General features: G+C 52.0%; 1 protein-coding gene across 7 annotated transcripts in view; it reads left to right on the top strand.

The window, feature by feature from the left end:
* Nucleotides 1-16,918, top strand: part of RTEL1 (regulator of telomere elongation helicase 1) — a 1,752,068-nt gene that overhangs the window by 1,676,775 nt on the left and 58,375 nt on the right. The gene's annotated exons all lie outside the window — the stretch shown is intronic.

Here is a 16,918-nt window from a genome sequence, read left to right as displayed (position 1 = left end):
GGACAATTTGTTCGGGAAGGCTGTGGATGAGTCTCTCAAGCCATAAAGACAGTCACGGAGATGGCGCATGCTTTGGGCACTATTAAGCAACGGAAGCCGCCCTTTCGGACCTCAGGCTGAAAGTCCCCAGGATCCTCCAGGGGTTTGGCTGGGGCTCCTCTTCTTACCACCAGCCCTCCCGTTCTTCGACCCAGGAGACCAACAGGGGCCGCTCCAATGTCTTCAGAGGAGGACGTTGTTGTCTCCAGGGTCCCCAAGCTGGCCCTGTCCAAGCAGGATTGAACCAGCCGTGGCATCGGGCCCCCACCCAAGCACCCTGGTTGGAGGCCGGCTGGCGAACTTCGTCAGCATGTGGAAGACCATCTCCACCGACCATTGGGTGCTGGACGCTCTTGCCCACAAATACACCCTGGAATTTCAACTGAAGTGTCCCCAAATAACACCGGTGGCCCGGCAGGAGGACCATATCCCTCAGCTGCTGTTGGAGGTTCGGGCCATGTTAAGGAAAGGCACGATAGAACTCGTCCCAAAGACGCTCCGGAGTGTACTCAAGGTACTTCCTCATCAAAAAGAAGACTGTGGGCTGGAGGCCCATCCTCAACCTTCGTAGACTAAACAAATACATCAAGTCATGGTCACTCTTCAGCACGTGCACATGCTCGGACAGCTGCTACACCAGATCTCCGGGACGGTCGTCGGTATAGTCTTACCATCTGGTTAAGGAGTTTGTCAAGGGACTGTTTTGTTCGTTCCTGCTGGTGAAGGCTCTGCCCCGGCGTGGGAACTCAATGTGGTGCTGACTAGGCTCATGGGCCCTCCATTCGAACCTAAGCAGACAGTTCCACTGAAGTTCTTGTCGTGGAAGACAGCGTTCCTCATGGCCATCACATCTGCACGACGAGTGGGTGAGATTCAGGTCCTGTCCTGTAAGCCACCTTATTTGACTTTTCACGACACTGGGGTGGTGCTGCGGACGCACCCCTCCTTCATGCCCAAGGTGCCATCGGACTTAAACGAGCCCTTGGTGTTGCCTGTGCTTTTTCCGATGCCTTTGTCGCAGGCCGAGAGGACTTTGCACTCGCTGGATGTGGCTAGAGAGCTGAAGTTCTACGTGAACCTCACGAAGAGTTTCCGGAAGACATCACAACTTTTCGTGCACTTTGGCCTGTGAACCATGGGAAGGCTCTCTTCAAGGTTTCCATTTCCAGGTGGCTCTCCAGCTGCATCACCCATTGTCATCATTTGGCAAACCGACCATTGACTGGCCGTCCGAGACCCCATTCGACCAGAGCGATCGCTGCAACTACAGCGTTTGTCTGGTATGCCCCTGCTGGACATCTGCAGGGCTGCTATGTGGAGGTCGACGCACACCCTCACAAGATTCTACTGCGTCGACAGGGATTCCAGGGAGGAGTACAGAGTCGGGCAAGCAGTGCTACGCAACCTGTTCGCTTGAAGGTGACCCTGGTGAGGAGGTAAGAGATGCTTATGTTGAGCCTTTGCCCCCTCACGTGGTTGTGCATGTGTGTACTGCTATGTATTCTTTATTCATGAGCTTGTGAATCCATGCCAGACCCCATGCTGGAGCTCAGTGATGTGATTGGTTGTTAGGAGAAAGACAGTTCAGAAATGAAACTGAAACAGATTTTTTCTTTACCGAGGATATTCCCCAATCCATGCCAGACCCATTCTGGATAACAACAGTTACCGGTAAGTAACCTGTTCCTTCCTTTACTTGCTGGGGTAGGTCTCTAAGCAGAAGAGAAGCAAAGATTTTACTGGATGCATCTAGAATGGTGATAGGTCTGAAGTTCTTCGGCTCAGACATATCGCCTGTTTGTAGATGGGGGATAGTGATAGATTGTTTCCAAGTGTTTGGAATAGTACCCTCCCGATACATACTCTCTTATAGAGAGTCAACAAAGGACCCACTCATAGCTCTGGTTCCTGGTTAAAGCGCATCGGTGGGATACCGTTGGGCTCCGGGACCACAGACGGCCTTGCCTTCCCAATAGTCCACCGTACATGCCCCTCATCCTAGGGACAAGTCCCCCAATCCTTCTGGCCCATATTGACGGACAAGCACTCGCACACGTCACTAGGATGAGCACATTTTGTTCTATAGATAGCTCAACCAACTCTGCTCTGGTAAATTCCACCCCTTGTCGACGACAGAACCATTTGAGGATTGCCTTATAGTTGACCAAAAATGTGCATGATTATTTCCTGCTAGTGTTTTTAATATTGCCTGGTTGGCTGGTATATGGTCTTGTCTTCTACAGTGGGTGATCGTGGTGTTGTGGCAGGCTTGGATTCGCTTCTTAGTGGCCACATATTATGATGTCTAGATAGGGGCCGATCGAAAGAGTCGCATATCCTTCCTTTTAAGGTTCTTTGCCTGAGCGATGGAGCCATCATATTGATGAGTATGTTTTTTTTATCAGAATTAAATGTACCCTTGACTGCCAAAGGGGCCAGACAGATCTATAATGGATAATTAAAGGATTCCACTCCAAAGTTACTCCTCCAACACTCCCCTGACTTTATCATTTGATTAAACATGTTGAGGAAGTTACTACAATTTGAGGCATTCCATCTAACTGTCAGTCCACCTCTGTCTGGTAAAGTAAATGCTGTAGTTAACTCAATTAGAGAGATCTCCAGACTTAACTGGAGAGTAAGCGAAAGAGGCAAGTAATCACTGCCTGTCGGCAAGCTCCTTCGTAAGGGGTTCACAACAGGCTAGCAAGGGGGAGGAGACAAAGACATGGTCGATCCACACATTTTTAGGACCCCTGAACCAAGTAAAAAAAGAACCCATTGATTTCAGTGAGGGCAAACAAATGCCCAAGTCCCAATTGAACAGATGATTTAGCCAAGTGGTGGAAGGGTCTGAGAGCTCCAGTAAGGAACTGATGTACCACCTGTTTTGATCTTGTGGTCTAAGACCCTCCACACAGCGGCCGGTAAGATTCCCCCCCCCCCCAAGATGATCTTAGTACCATTGGCCTTCGCCAAGGCCTTCTAAAAAGGACTTGAGGGCACACTTTGCAGGGTTCGAGTATGCATAAACCAGTAGAAAGTCATCAGGGCTATCCTTGAATGTAACGTTCACTACCAAAAGACCTTTTAGGGGAGTAGGTACCTCGTAGTGACAGCACTCCATCCCCAGATCGATGTCGATGGCAAGCCCCCCGAAGGGGCGGTCTATAGACCCCCTAGTTGCCTTCTTGCAATCAGTTTGAAAGCCCTGGAGCACAAAATAATTCATGGCCATCGTTTCTTGGAGAAGCAAAACATTATTCTCCCCTGCCCATGTTTGAAGCCCCCTGGTTAAGTTGGAAAAACCACAAACATTCTATGACACAAATTTGCACTCCCCATCCTAGAGCATGTTTTTTGACTGCCTGACCTTGGAAAACATCTGTACCGCGGCCTCCAACCATGACCAGTCCTACAAGGCCACGGTCGCACTAGACAATAAACTTGTGCTCTGAGTGTTGGTACTCAAATCAGAGGAAACTGGTTGGGGAGTCAAAAAGTCAGCTAATGTTGTTGGGTCATGGTGATCAAAAAGGTTGTAGCCTACCACCTTCAACATTTCTCGATCCTTCCACACTATTTGCACTATCGTTTTCGACTTGAAATGACAAATAGATCTATTAGTTCCCGTTTTGGGGAAAATCACACACGTTAAGTCATTGGAACGCAGTGCAAGCAGGGACGGGATTTCCTGAAAGTCCCTCAGCATCTGTGATCTGTTCATAGATTGTTGGACATTAGACTGTGAAACTAAGTCCCGCCCCATAATGATCCCCTGAAAAGTGTCAACCCTAGTTGTATATAATGGGCCAATATGCTTAAATGGCGTCGGCACAGGCTCTTTCGGTACAGAGGTAGACTCCTCACCAGAAATGGGCACCTGAGGAGTCGGTGCCTTGATTTCCAGAGCGCCTTGCTGAGTCGCCAACGCATTTGTAGCCATGGGTATCACGTTGCTTGTCTGCTCCTTGTCTAATTTAGATGAAATTGAATTGGCTAGGAACAATATCATCTTGCTTCGTTTAGTGGTTTTCTTCCTCTTGGGACTCCGTAGTTGGGGAGTGGCATACTCGGGTATGTCCTGAGCCATGAGGGAAGGTGTCGCAGATTCAAGAGCCAGATCCTTGACTGTGTCCTCTCCTGAGAGTGAACTTATGAATTTTGAAACCTTCTACCGCTTGTTCAGATTGTTAGTGGGAAGGTTTTTTGTCTTTTTCCTCTGTTGCTCTTTTTTTGTTTTTTTTTAAACTTTTGTTTATTGGCAGAAAGTGAAGACAGGTACAGTACATCATACACAGAGAGGAACAGAAATCACATTGTCACGTTCGGGCATTACATCATGCACATGGTTTATAGTCAAAATCTCAAACAAAATCTCGAAAAAAAAAGCACGAATTCAAAATCTCAAAAAAAAAAAGATCGAATTTTTTTTTCAATGCGTTTTTTTTTAAAATGGGGGGGTTCCCTCCCAACCCCCCTTTTTTCATTTCTTTTTTATTTTACCCCTTTTTTTTACTTACCTGACCCCAAAAACATATATAAATAAATAAATAAAAAAATCGATATTTTTTTTTTCAAGATTTTTGTTTCGTGCTTTTTGTCATTTGAGATTTTGTTTTCGAGATTTTGACTGACCACCCATGCACATATCTCACAACAGTTCGAAACATGGGGGGGGGCGCTTAACAATCCAGAGGGGCTAGGTGCCCAGGACATCAGGTGCCGGGTGGGCCGGCTCCAACAGTGGAGTGGGGCTTCCGTCCACCTCGTCCTTGTTGTTTAAATAGCTGCAAAACTCTGTCCACACATTTTTTGGGCGAGATGATGCAGGCAAGAGTACAATATAATCCTCCTCGCACCTTTGTACCCAGGTAAGGGATTTCAGCCACATCTCGAAGGTAGGGGGAGAGCGGCGCTTCCAATTCTGCAATATACATCTTTTGGCAACGATTGCACTTATATTAAAAAACTTCGACATTTTTTTTGCATTTTCCCCGGACCACATTCCAAACAGCAAAGCCAGCGGGTCCGGGTCTACTGGAGACCCAATTATCTCCGAGAGAGCCTCTGTCACCTTCAGCCAGAACGTACCCAGTGTAGTACAGGACCAGAACATATGCACGTGATCTGCCTCGCCAAAGTTACATCTCGGGCAGGTGTGGGAAGGGTTGCGTGTGAACTACGCCACTCTAATGTGGCGTGTAGTAAAGCCTGTTAAGAAATGTATACTGTATGCACCGGAATCTAGCGTTAAGGGAGACTTTTCGCGTGTATGCACACATTTTGTCCCACATTTCTTCAGTAATTTCTGTTTCTAGTTCCCTGTCCCAAGCTTCACGTGGTTTGAGGGATGTATTCCCTCGTTTTTCCAGTTGCATTTTGTACAAGGAGGATGTTATTCCCCTGCCACCTGTAGAGTTTGCTATATATTGGAGTTCGGGTGCGTCTGGGGGCTCGTCTGGGTAGGAGGGCCACATTGCACGGACCACCGCTCTCAGCCTGAAGTATTTCAGTAACTCAAGGGCTGAGTTGGAGTGTTCGGGCCGCCATGTTTGGGGAGTGATAAATTTACTATTTGGGAACAGGTCAGTTAGCGCTCGATATCCCAGAGCCTCCCAATGTTGCACAAAGTGCTGATCGTGCGTGGGGGAGAGTCCCGGGAACTGCCATATCGGAAGCCATTTATAATAGGATGATGGTCCTGTGTGGTGTTAAAGATCTTGTTCCATGCCATGATTGTGGTGGCCACAGGGTCTGCCGGGACATCTGTCTGATATATATGATGTAGCACCATGGTCATGATATTGGTCCCAGACCCGGCCATTTTCTCCAGTTTGACATGTGGAGGCGGGTTCGTATGTGCGTACCAGTGCGTAGCATGCTGGGCCTGCGCCGCAATCCAGTAGAGGGTCAAGTCTGGGGCCGCGAAGCCTCCTTTTTCGTAGAGAGGGGTCATATGTTGCCACTTCTTGCGAACGGCACCGGAGTGCCAGAGGAACTGAGCACACGCTAGGTGGAGCTTTTTGAAATATTGCTTCCCCGGCCACACCGGCACGTTGGCAAAGATGTAGAGAAGCTTGGGGACCGCAATCATCTTAACTAAGGACAGTCTGCCCGCCAGAGACAGTGGGAGGTTGCGCCAATTAAGCATCTTGGCTTCAGTGAGCCGCGCTGTCGACTCGTGGTTCTCAGCCAGTAGAGAGGCTCTTGAAAGCGATATCTGCACCCCCAAGTATTTGATGCCCCCTGGGGACCAGCGTAGGGGGTATTCGCATGATGGTTGTTGAGTTGCCGCGGTCAGGGGGAATATTTCAGATTTAGAGTAGTTGATCGTAAAGCCGGAGTATGTGCCTATTTTAGTTATGGCTCGGATGATCGGGTCCAGGTGCGTGGAGGGGTTTCTTACATAAAGGAGTACATCATCGGCATACAGTCAGATGATTTCCAGTGTGTCTTGTAAAAGGATACCCTTGTGAGTGTGACGATCCCTGACGTGGTCAGCCATGGGTTCAATGGCGAGCGCAAAAAGAATTGGGGAAAACAGACATCCCTGGCGGGTACCCCTGTGCAACTGAAAGGGAGAGGAGACAATAGAGTTGGCGAGTACTCTGGCCAATGGGCCCGTGTACAGCAGTTTTATATAGGAGATCATGTTTGGACCCACTCCCATTTTCCCCAACACAGCCCATAGATACTGCCACGAGACCATATCAAATGCATTTTGGGCATCTAGCGTGACCGCTACTGCATCCGCCTTAGGGTCGATTCTGGACATCACATTGAACAATCGGCGGATATTAAGTGCTGTAGAACGGCCAGGAACAAAGCTACTGTGGTCCTCGTGGACCAGGTGGGGCATAAGTGGAAGGAACCTGTTTGCAACTATTTTAGCGAATATTTTCGTGTCAGTATTGATGAGAGACAGGGGCCGATAGGAGCCACATTCGTCTAAAGGTTTCCCGGGTTTGGGAAGGATGGTGATTAGGGCTTCCCGCAGGGAGGCGGGGAGGGTGGCCAGCCGGAGTGATTCGGTCTAGACCCCATGCAGTATGGGAGCAAGGATAGCAACATGTTCCCTATAGAACTCGGACGTAAGGCCATCAGGGCCCGGGGCTTTATTTTTCGGGAGGTCCGAAATTACCTGGACTATCTCCTCGATGGTGAACGGGGTATCCAATTGCCCCATAGTGCTTTGGGAGATAAGTCATAGGGATGCGTTCTAACAAGTCATCCAGGTCGTGGGCGTTGTGTTCCAGCTGGGGGCCTTATAGGCTGGCATAAAAACTAGCAAAGGTGTCAGTAATGGCTTGGTCTGACCAGTGTTGCTGCCCTGGTCAACCAGAATGCTGTCTATCCGGGATCTACCCCCTTCCGCGCGCACTATTTTGGCCAGGGTTCTACCGGGTCTGTCCCCCTCCCCATATCTTCGGGCAGCCACGGGCAGGCAAAGTATCGTATCTCGCTCAGGGCATGGGATTCGAAGAGTTCCAGTTCTGTCCTAATTTTCGCCAGGGTTGCCGGGGCAGGCGCTGCGGCGTGTTCTTGTTCTAGTGTTTTAAGTTTCTTTTCAGAATTAGTTAGGGCCTGCCTTATGGCCTTGAGAACCCAGGCCTCCCTTGAGATACACATCCCCCTGATGTATACCTTGAATGCTTCCCACCGGGTCCCCTCAGGTGTGTCCTGCGCTTTGTTGTTCTCGAAGAAAGTGTGTACATCTGAGAGACAATGTCGGATAAGGCCTCAGATTTAAAGCGCCAGGCGGGCCGGGGGGCCAGAGTGTTCCCAAGTTGAATCTGTAGTGGCACGGGAGAATGATCAGAGAGCGTGCCTGGGAGAATCTCAACGACTTTCACCCTGCCCACCAGGCACCCAGAGAGAAGGAACACATCTATTCTCGAGGAGCTGTCATGTACTGTAGAGTAAAAGGTGTAGTCTCTAACCTGGTGGTGGAGCGTCCTCCACACGTCGTGTAGATGGAGGGAGTCCATGTATGCGAGGAGTCTTTTGGCTGCTTGAGTCGTGACCCTGTGGATCGCTGACGTCCTATCCAGGATATTGTCGAATATGAGATTCATGTCTTCCCCCCCCATATAATGGGGACCTCCACATACCTCATAAGGATGGCGGACAGAGCATCAATGAACTCAGGGGAGTCAGTATTGGGGCCGTAGGAGTTCACAAGCAAACATTCTTCATTATCCAAAGTGCAGTGGAGAATAACATATCTGCCCTCTGTATCGATGTGGGGTGTATGGAGTGCAAATTTTACCGATTTGTGGATGAGGGTCAAGACCCCTCTGGACTTTGTAGAGAATTGGGTGTAGAATCTTTTCGAGCCCCAGGATTGTGCAAGGTTAGATGATAGGTGTTTCAAAGCATGGGTCTCCTGCAGCATGAGCACCTTGATCCCGTGCCTCTGTGCATATGCCGCAATTCTGTGGGACTTTGTGAAATTTGTCAACCCCCGGACATTCCATGTCATTATTTTAATAGCTATATTGACAGTTACGGGACATCCCAACCAAAGGATTTGTCTCTGTCTAACTCGGTGTGTATTGCAGTGGCGTAAGTGCGCCTCTCAATAGCACCAGTCCTTCCTTTCCTGCCGATTTTATGATAACAGTCCCCAACTTTCCCGCCCCCACCCTCACCGCCCGAACCAAACTAGCAGTGCGTAAGTACCCACCCCTGGATTGCCCAACTGCGTGCCATCCCCAACTGGGCGACGCTTGACCAATAGCCCAACAGGGGCTTAACCATAAACACTCCGCCTTTAACGACATTGCAGCTGCAGTGGGGGCTGCCGCTGCCATTGACCCACATTGGTGCCACATATCATGAAATACATCATTAATCTTGAAACGGCCAACATGTGAGGAAATTACAAAATAGCAAGTATGTTCTTAGGTAATAAAAACTGAACAAACATCAGCCCAGTGTAGTGCCAGGCTGTATAGCTCGAGTGTCAATGTATGGGCCCAGTGCACGCCATTCTGGTTAGGATGTCAAAGGGTGTACCCCCACCAAAGAGGACGCACAAGTATCCAAACGTGAGGGCTGTGTCAGGCCCGAGCAGAAGTAGAGGAGCGGGGGCAGATGCACCCCGGGGAGGGCAGAGTTAAGGTGTGGGACAACTGGTGGGGCTCCCGAAGGACCATGAGAGCCTTTACCGCAGTTATCAACACAGGTTCGTCTGCCGGTGAACGCCCGGGGGATCAATTACAGAATGGCCACAACAGGAGAACCCATTTGCCTTAATTGTTGACCATTAGTTCCTCCGGGGGTTCTGTTAGAGGGATTTGTGCCTCGATGAACTTGACTGCCTCGTCCGGGACCGTGAAGAAATAGAGTTTATTGCGATGAGTGAATTTCAAGCGAGCGGGGAAGAGCATCGCATACTCAATTTTTCTATCACGTAGCATTTTCTTTACACCTCCAAATTGCCGTCGTTCCATCTGTACGCCCACTGAAAAGTCAGGGAAGATCCTGATGGTTTGTGATTCTAGCCTTAGTTCACCCTTTTCTCTGGCCAGGCGAAGAATGTGGTCTCTACCCTTGTAGCTCAACAGTTTTGCAATTATCGGCCTGGGAAAGTCTCCTGGTTTGGGCCGAGGCGCTAGTGAGCGGTGAGCTCGCTCAACGGTGAAGAATGGTGACAACTCAGGATTACCAAGGAGGTCTTTTGAGTAATTGTTCAACCGTAAGCTCCATTCGACCCTTTAGCGCCGACTCGGGAACCCCCACTATGCGAATGTTATTCCTTCGCGACCTAGATTCTAGGTCATCGCACTTAGCTATGACCTGCTGTATGTCACGCACAAGTTCTGTGACTGTGCTCTGTAGGGCATGTACATTGTCCTCATTGGCACCAATTCTTTGCTCTGCTTCAGTGATCTTGGCCCCGTGCTGGTCTAGTTTCGTTCTTAGAGAGGCGACATTAGCTTTGATATCGTCCAGTTTTTCATGGAAGGCAGCAAAGTTTTTAGCCATGGACTCCATCAGCGTGGTTAGATCGGGTTGCGGGGGGTCCGGCAGCATGTCCACATCCTCCTGTCCCACAGAGGACGACGCTTGATCGGCCATGGGCGCTGCCTTAGCAAATTTGCCCATGGCCCCAACCTTGTTGGCCCCCCTCGATCTGTTGGACATTGCGGTGGTGGGCGGCAGCGCTGCACTCAGTGCTTTTGCTGGTCATCGTGGGAAAGGAGTGCCGCAATGGGGGGAGTAGATGCCCCTGATGTCAGAATACAGGTGACTTAGGCTTGGACGTGCAGATATTTGCTCCGGATGGAGGGGAGACAGAAAGCACGTGGCAGGGTAGTGGTGATGAGGCAGTCCCCAACAACGCCCCGCAGCGGCCGCAGGCACCCCGAGTAGGTGCCAACTGGGCCTTTATGTGAAAAGTGTCACTCCTTCAATTGCTGCGTAGGTGGGCTGGGTGATAAACCGGCGAAGCAGGACGGTTCCCCCCTGTCCTGGCGCAGTTGTTGCAACGGACGCTCCCAGCAGTTTAATCATGCACTGCCCCAGGCCCAGATGTACGGGGTATTGGAGGGAGGGTCCCCCGCAGCAAGGTGCGGGCGTCCGGCCTGCCGCCGCAGGGCCGGCCTGGTGAAGCTCTGGGGACATGCACTTCCCTTCCAGGAGCGAGATCTTCAGTATGAGCGGGCGGTGAGGGACACGGATAGTCTCGCCAATGCCAAAAAAACAGCCGCCCCCACCAGGGGCACCTACCGTCACCGCCCGCAGTCAGCTAGGGTCCGCGGCGGAAGAAGGGCGGCCTCCGCACCAAGGGGCACCAATCAGCAGCCCGGCCTCTGGTATGTCCACAGCTGCTCCGCGGCACTCCTGATCTCCAGGGGGGCTCGTCAGCAACGCCCGCCTCCTCCCAGCAGGCCAGCGCGGCCCAGGGTCGCCGCGGTCACGCCGCCCACCGTCAGCCAGGGAGGTAGGCCCCGCGGCCCACGCAGCCCGCGGCGTAGTCGGATGTATCTTCGCCCCGGCTGGTCGGATCTCGGCGGTTTTTGACCCTGTGTGTGCGCAGCAGACCTGGGATGCCTAGGAGGGCTTTAGTTGGGGCGTATATAGCAGGATTCCGCCGTTGTCTGCGGATTGTAGACCGTGGGTCACAGAGCTCCAAAGGCAGCCATCTTGCTGGCTGCTCAACGGCGCCCCCCTCTTTTTTTTTTTTTTTTTTTACGTATTTTATTGGTTTTGCAACATATCAATAAATACACATAGGTCCTTACCAGTGCTCACAAAAAACAATAAAGAGACAGCGATCCCTGTTCTTGTATCATTGTAACAGAAACCTATGACGTTCGGGTCCACACCGCAATGGGATGCGCCACTAGCAGGACTGCACTGACTTGTTCGTCTCTTAACAAAAGGTGCTCAAGGATAACAATAACATGTACCATTTTCTCCTTCGTTTCCCTCCCCTCCTCCCTTCACACATCAAAGCGAAGTTCCACGTGTCACCATATACACAATCGACCTTATCTGTGTCTGTGCTCATGTCTTCACAAGACTTTCTAGATCTTAAGTCCTGGGAGGATAGCTCAGCGGCAACGCGGTCGCCTTGGAAGCAAGACGACACAAAGCAACACAGGTTCGATCTCCGGGTCCGCGCTTAGAAACCTCTGGGTATTTAAAAGCATTATAAATACGCAACTAAGAAAAAAAAACAATTCCTGTAACAGCGCCTCGATGCCCGCGGGCTGTGTGAGCGCTTTAGAAATGCAAAAATAAATAAATAAAAGCAGGCTGGCCAATTCAGTTTCGTCTATCCCAGCTGGGCATGTGTTCCTCATGTTCTAATGGCTACTTAAAAGAGGTGAGCATCTCCGTGGCCCCTCCCTCCATCAGTCCGGAGCCTGCCTTTTCGGTGATTCTCTATGTGCTGTGTAGTATTACATGAAGAGAAGCCAAACTATATCTATGTGAGAGTGAGATTCTAGCAGGGCTGCTGTGATGCTCCACCCTCCTCATATTGGGGCTGGCAGTTTTGGACTTCTGGTTTTACATCTCGACTGGGGGAAGCCCAAATACAACTAAGAGGAGAAGGCCAAGAAGTCAATCCCTTCATAATCTGTGAAGGACGCCACATCGACCACAATAGCCCTAAAACTGTATGCTCTCTAATTATACGGGGTGAGGTACTATATGGAACCCACAACCATTCGCCCAGGGAGACCGGTGCAAATAAATAATTCTCCAGGGCCACCCATTGTTATTCCGCATTCTCCCACAGGTGGTCTGCCAAGATGTGAAGCTGAGAAGCCCTGTAGTATTCATACAGATCTGGGTACCTCATACCCCCCCTTGTCTTTTGGAAATACCAAGGTTGCGTAGGAGATCCGAGGTTTCAGGTCTGCCCATAAGTAAGACAAGAGGGAACTCCGTGACGAAGGCTGCTGGGAGTGTCACCAGGAGGGATTGAAAAAGTAACCCTTTGTTCTGCCAGATATCCCTTAGTTCCCGCTAGTCTGTGTCAGGATTTCCTCTTTTCCTATCAGACTTGTTTGGAGTTCTGATTCCTTCCAGGCGATATACGATTTCAGTACTTTTTTCCTTTGTAGCCTGAGCTTGTTTTTGTGTGCTCCCTCAGCAATTAAGACACCCCCGAATCGTGACCTTTGCTGCCCCCCAGACCGTGTTTAATGGTAGCTCGCCCGTGTTGTTTATTGTGAAGTAGTCACTTATCGCTTCGGCAAGGGTTTCCTTAAATAGCGGGTCTTTGTAGAGAGTATCATTGCATATCCACCTACGCTCTGTGCCGGGGGGGGCCCAGATCTAGCTCCAGATGGCACAGCTTGTGATCCGTCCAGGCCACTATCTCAATGGATATAATCAGTATGGACCCTTCACTCTCAGCTCCAATTAACAATCTATTCTTGAATAAGTAAGATGGGGAGGGGATAGAAAGTTAATGGTCTTTCCCTTGGGTGTATTGTGTGCCAAGTGTCTATTAGGTGGCTAGTTCTCAATTGGCTGAAGAATTTTCCCCTGACAAGCTGTTTAGAGTTAGTGCATTTTGCCTCCTAGAGTCCCAGTCCATATTAGGGTCCGCTATAACTTTAAATTCGAGGGGATTGGGTCCTCCGACGTATTCCATATCTATGACATGTAATCACCACAGCTGTGCTGCTTCGGAAACTTTTCCGGCGTCTGCGTCGATGACGTCGATGCGCCGACGTCGAGGACCTCCTCCGACGTCCGACGTCATCCGATGTGATAAGTAGGACGCACGACGCCCGTAGCCTCAGTTCCGTTTTTTCCGCGAACGTGTTGCTTCGTGTTTCTCGGTTCTAAGCCTCGACTCTTTGGAGTTCTGTTCTTTCTGGTTCTTCGAACCTGTTCGTTTGTGAATTTCCTTTGGCGATGTCTTCCACTTCGTCTTCAACCCCGCCTCCGTGCTTTAAGAAGTGCGGGGAGTGTGGGTCCAAGATGTCGGTGACTGACTCGCACGACGCCTGCCTCTGGTGCCTCGGGGAGGCCCACGACACGGATGACTGTATCGACTGCCAGTCGCTCACGTCCAAAGCCTTACGCGAACGTAAGAAGAAGTTGTCGGTAGGTCGGGTGTCCAAGCCCCGGAAGTCGAAGTCGGCGGGGCTTTCGACGGATGATTCGAGGGGTGACTCTCCGCGTCGTCGGAAGTCTCGTCGGTCTTCTTCTAGGAGTGGGTCTCGCCACTCCTCAGCCTCTTCGAGGCATTCTCGGAAGCGCCGACACCGGTCGCCTTCCAGGTCCTCTTCCGAGGATTCTGCCCGGCACGTCGGTTACCACACCAGCCGTGCGACGCCGGAGGAATGGGCTTCCTTCGGGAAGAAAATGTTGGCGATTCTTGAGTCGCAGGGTACTCAGCCGTCCGCGCCCCCGAGTCGGGTCGGCCGTGAGAGGTCGAGAGACACCGCTCGCAAGAGTGGTCGGCACGAGTCACGGGAGCGGTCCCGTTCGGACAAGGAGGCTCGTTCTCGCCCTACCCGTTCCAGGTCCCGGTCCTCGACGCGTTCGAGACCGTGTGCTCCTGTGAAGTCTTCGAGGAAGACATCGACGTCGAGGGCGTCGACAGGCTTTCTCGAGGCTCCGGCTTCGAGGAAGTCGTCGAAGCCGTCGACGATCAGGTCGTCGAGGGACACGCTCGGGGCTCCGGCTTCGAGGGCTGTGTCGACGCCGCCGATACTGGAGGCGCTGCATCTGACGTCGACGCCGATTTCCTCGACGTCGATCCTCTCGGCGCCGTTGCCGGTTTTCTCGACGTCGGTGCCGATTCGCTCGACGCCATCAACGCCTTTCGTGTCGGAGGTGCCCCGTGTCACGGGTGTGCCCCCTAGGAAGGCTCTGGTTAAGAGCAAGCACTCTCGGGTGCCTTTTCGCCACCTGGAATATATTTCAGAGGCGGATGAGGATTCTGATGGCCTGGTTCCTAGTCAGGTGCCAGATGAAATTGTCTCGGGCCATAGTCAGTTTGACGATTTGAGGCAGTCACTGCATGATGCCAGTGGTCTGGACACCTCTCCGGAGGTGGAATTTTGTAGGCCTGAGCCTGGCTTCCATGCCGATTCCTCGTACCGGTGCCTTATGGCTAGGGTTTCTGAGTATCTGGGATGGTCTGCTCCCCCAGGGGAGTTTGTGCAGGATGATCTGACGGACATCCTTGATGTTGGTCCCCCAACTGACCCGGTACTGCCGTTCCATATGGCTTTACAGAGAAGGGTGGCGGCGGCTTGGACTGCTCTGGAGAGTCTCCCGGCGGTGGGCAGATCCTTGTCGCGTAAATACCGTCCAGCCAGTAGCGACCCCTGCTACTTGACCAGGCACCCCACTCCGGAAAGTTTGGTGGTGCAGGCGGCCACGGCCCCGGCAAAGCAGGCGTCGTACCCTACCATCCCTCCTGATAGGGACGACAAACGTTTTGATGGCTGGGCGAAGAAAGTGTTTTCTTCTGGTGGTATGGCGCTTCAGGCGGCCAACTCCATTTGTGCCTTGTCACGTTTCACGCACACTCTGTGGAACTGTGTTGCGTTAGCGGCTGAACATATTCCCGAAGGGGATGAACGGGATGGTTTCCTTGCTATGGTCCAGGATGGTAAGGATGCCATGTGTGAGTCCGTTCAGTCGGGTCTGGACTTGGCTGAATGCGTCAGTAGGTCCATGGCGGCGAGCACCGTGATACGCACGTGATTTGCGTGGTTGCGGAAGTCGGGGTTTGCGCCTGATGTGCAGTCCCGGCTCCTCAACATGCCTTTTGACGGTGAACACCTTTTTGGCAGCAAGGCTGACGAGAGCCTTGAGAGGTTGCAGACCTCAAAAGCTGCAGCGAAGTCGTTGGGCGCTGCAGTTCGCCAACCTCCGCTTTTTCGTCCTAGGGGACAGCAGTGGAGGGGTGGTTCCTTTCGCTATTACTCGTCCTTCAGCAAAGTGAGAGGAGCTGGCAGTCAAAGAGGCCAACGCAGGGGTACCAGAGGTGGACGACAGGGTACCCGTGGTGCCAAGGCCGCTCGGGCAGTTGCCTCTTTGCCCTCAGGTAACGCCGCAGCCGCTCCTACTCAGTCATGAGGCCATGTCCCATGGTTCGCCGGTTGGGGGAAGGCTGGCGCAGCATCTTGTAGAGTGGCAAGCCATTACTTCAGATGTGTGGGTTCTGGAGATCATAACCCACGGCTACTGTCTTCCCTTTCGGCACAGGCCTCGCGACAATCCACCGGGGAACCTCTCTTTGAAGTGTCCGGATCCGCTCCTTGCGCAGGAAATTCAAGCCCTGCTGGAGAAAGGCGCTATAGAACTGGTGCCTGTAGCGGAGAGGAACAAGGGATGGTATTCCCCTTATTTTTTGATTTCCAAGAAAGACGGGGGATTGAGACCCATCATGGACTTGCGCGGTTTGAACAAACTCCTCAGGAAGGACAAGTTCAAGATGGTTACTCTCTCTCAAGTCCTCCAGGCCCTTCAGCTTCAGGACTGGTTGGTGTCACTCGACCTCAAGGATACTTACTTCCATGTGCAGAACCATCCCAAGCACAAGAAGTTCCTGAGGTTCGCGGTTGGCGACTCGCACTTTCAGTTTCGGGTCCTGCCGTTCGGATTGACCTCCGCCCCGAGGGTTTTCACCAAGCTCATGGTGGTGGTGGCAGCGCATCTCGGGCAAGGGGGGATTCACGTCTACCCCTACCTGGACGATTGGTTGATCAGGGGGAGCTCTCCCGAGCAAGTCCTGGATCATCTGTCCGTCACCTGCCACTCCCTTCACAGGCTGGGCTTCTCCCTCAATTTAAAGAAGTCCCATTTGACGCCAACACAGAGGCTCCAGTACATCGGAGCAGTGCTCGCCACTTCCCTGGGGCAGTGTTTTCCTCCCCAGGTGAGGGCTCTTCACATTCAGCAGATGGTGCACAAGTTTCAGCATGCCCAGACGCTCCCAGCGTTCGAGTTCTTGAGGTTGCTCGGCCTCATGGCATCCTGCATTCTTCTGGTGCCAGAGGCTCGCCTGCGAATGAGATCTTTGCAGTGGGCACTCAAGACGCGATGGTCGCAGTCCTCCGGCAGGATGTCGGACCCGGTTCAGGTGCCGCCCTCGGTCGCCCGGGACCTTCTGTGGTGGGCCGTCGAAGGCAACTTGATGAAGGGGGCTCCATTTTGGCTTCCCTGGCCGGAGGTGACGATCGTGACGGATGCATCCCTCACGGGATGGGGAGCTCATGCCAACGGGCTGACAGTCAGCGGTCGTTGGTCTCCGTCGGAGTCCAGACTCCATATCAATCTGTTGGAGCTGAGGGCCGTCAGGCTAGCCCTGAAGGCTTTTCTGCCGACTGTGAGAGGAAAGAATGTCCTGATCCTGACGGACAACACAGTGGCCATGCACTACCTCAAC

This window comes from Ambystoma mexicanum, chromosome 3p (assembly GCF_040938575.1).
Source record: "Ambystoma mexicanum isolate Mex_15411 chromosome 3p, UKY_AmexF1_1, whole genome shotgun sequence".
NCBI classification, from domain to species: Eukaryota; Metazoa; Chordata; class Amphibia; order Caudata; family Ambystomatidae; genus Ambystoma; species Ambystoma mexicanum.
The sequence above is the reverse complement of the archived record's forward strand: the minus strand, read 5'-3'. Positions and strand labels throughout refer to the sequence as shown.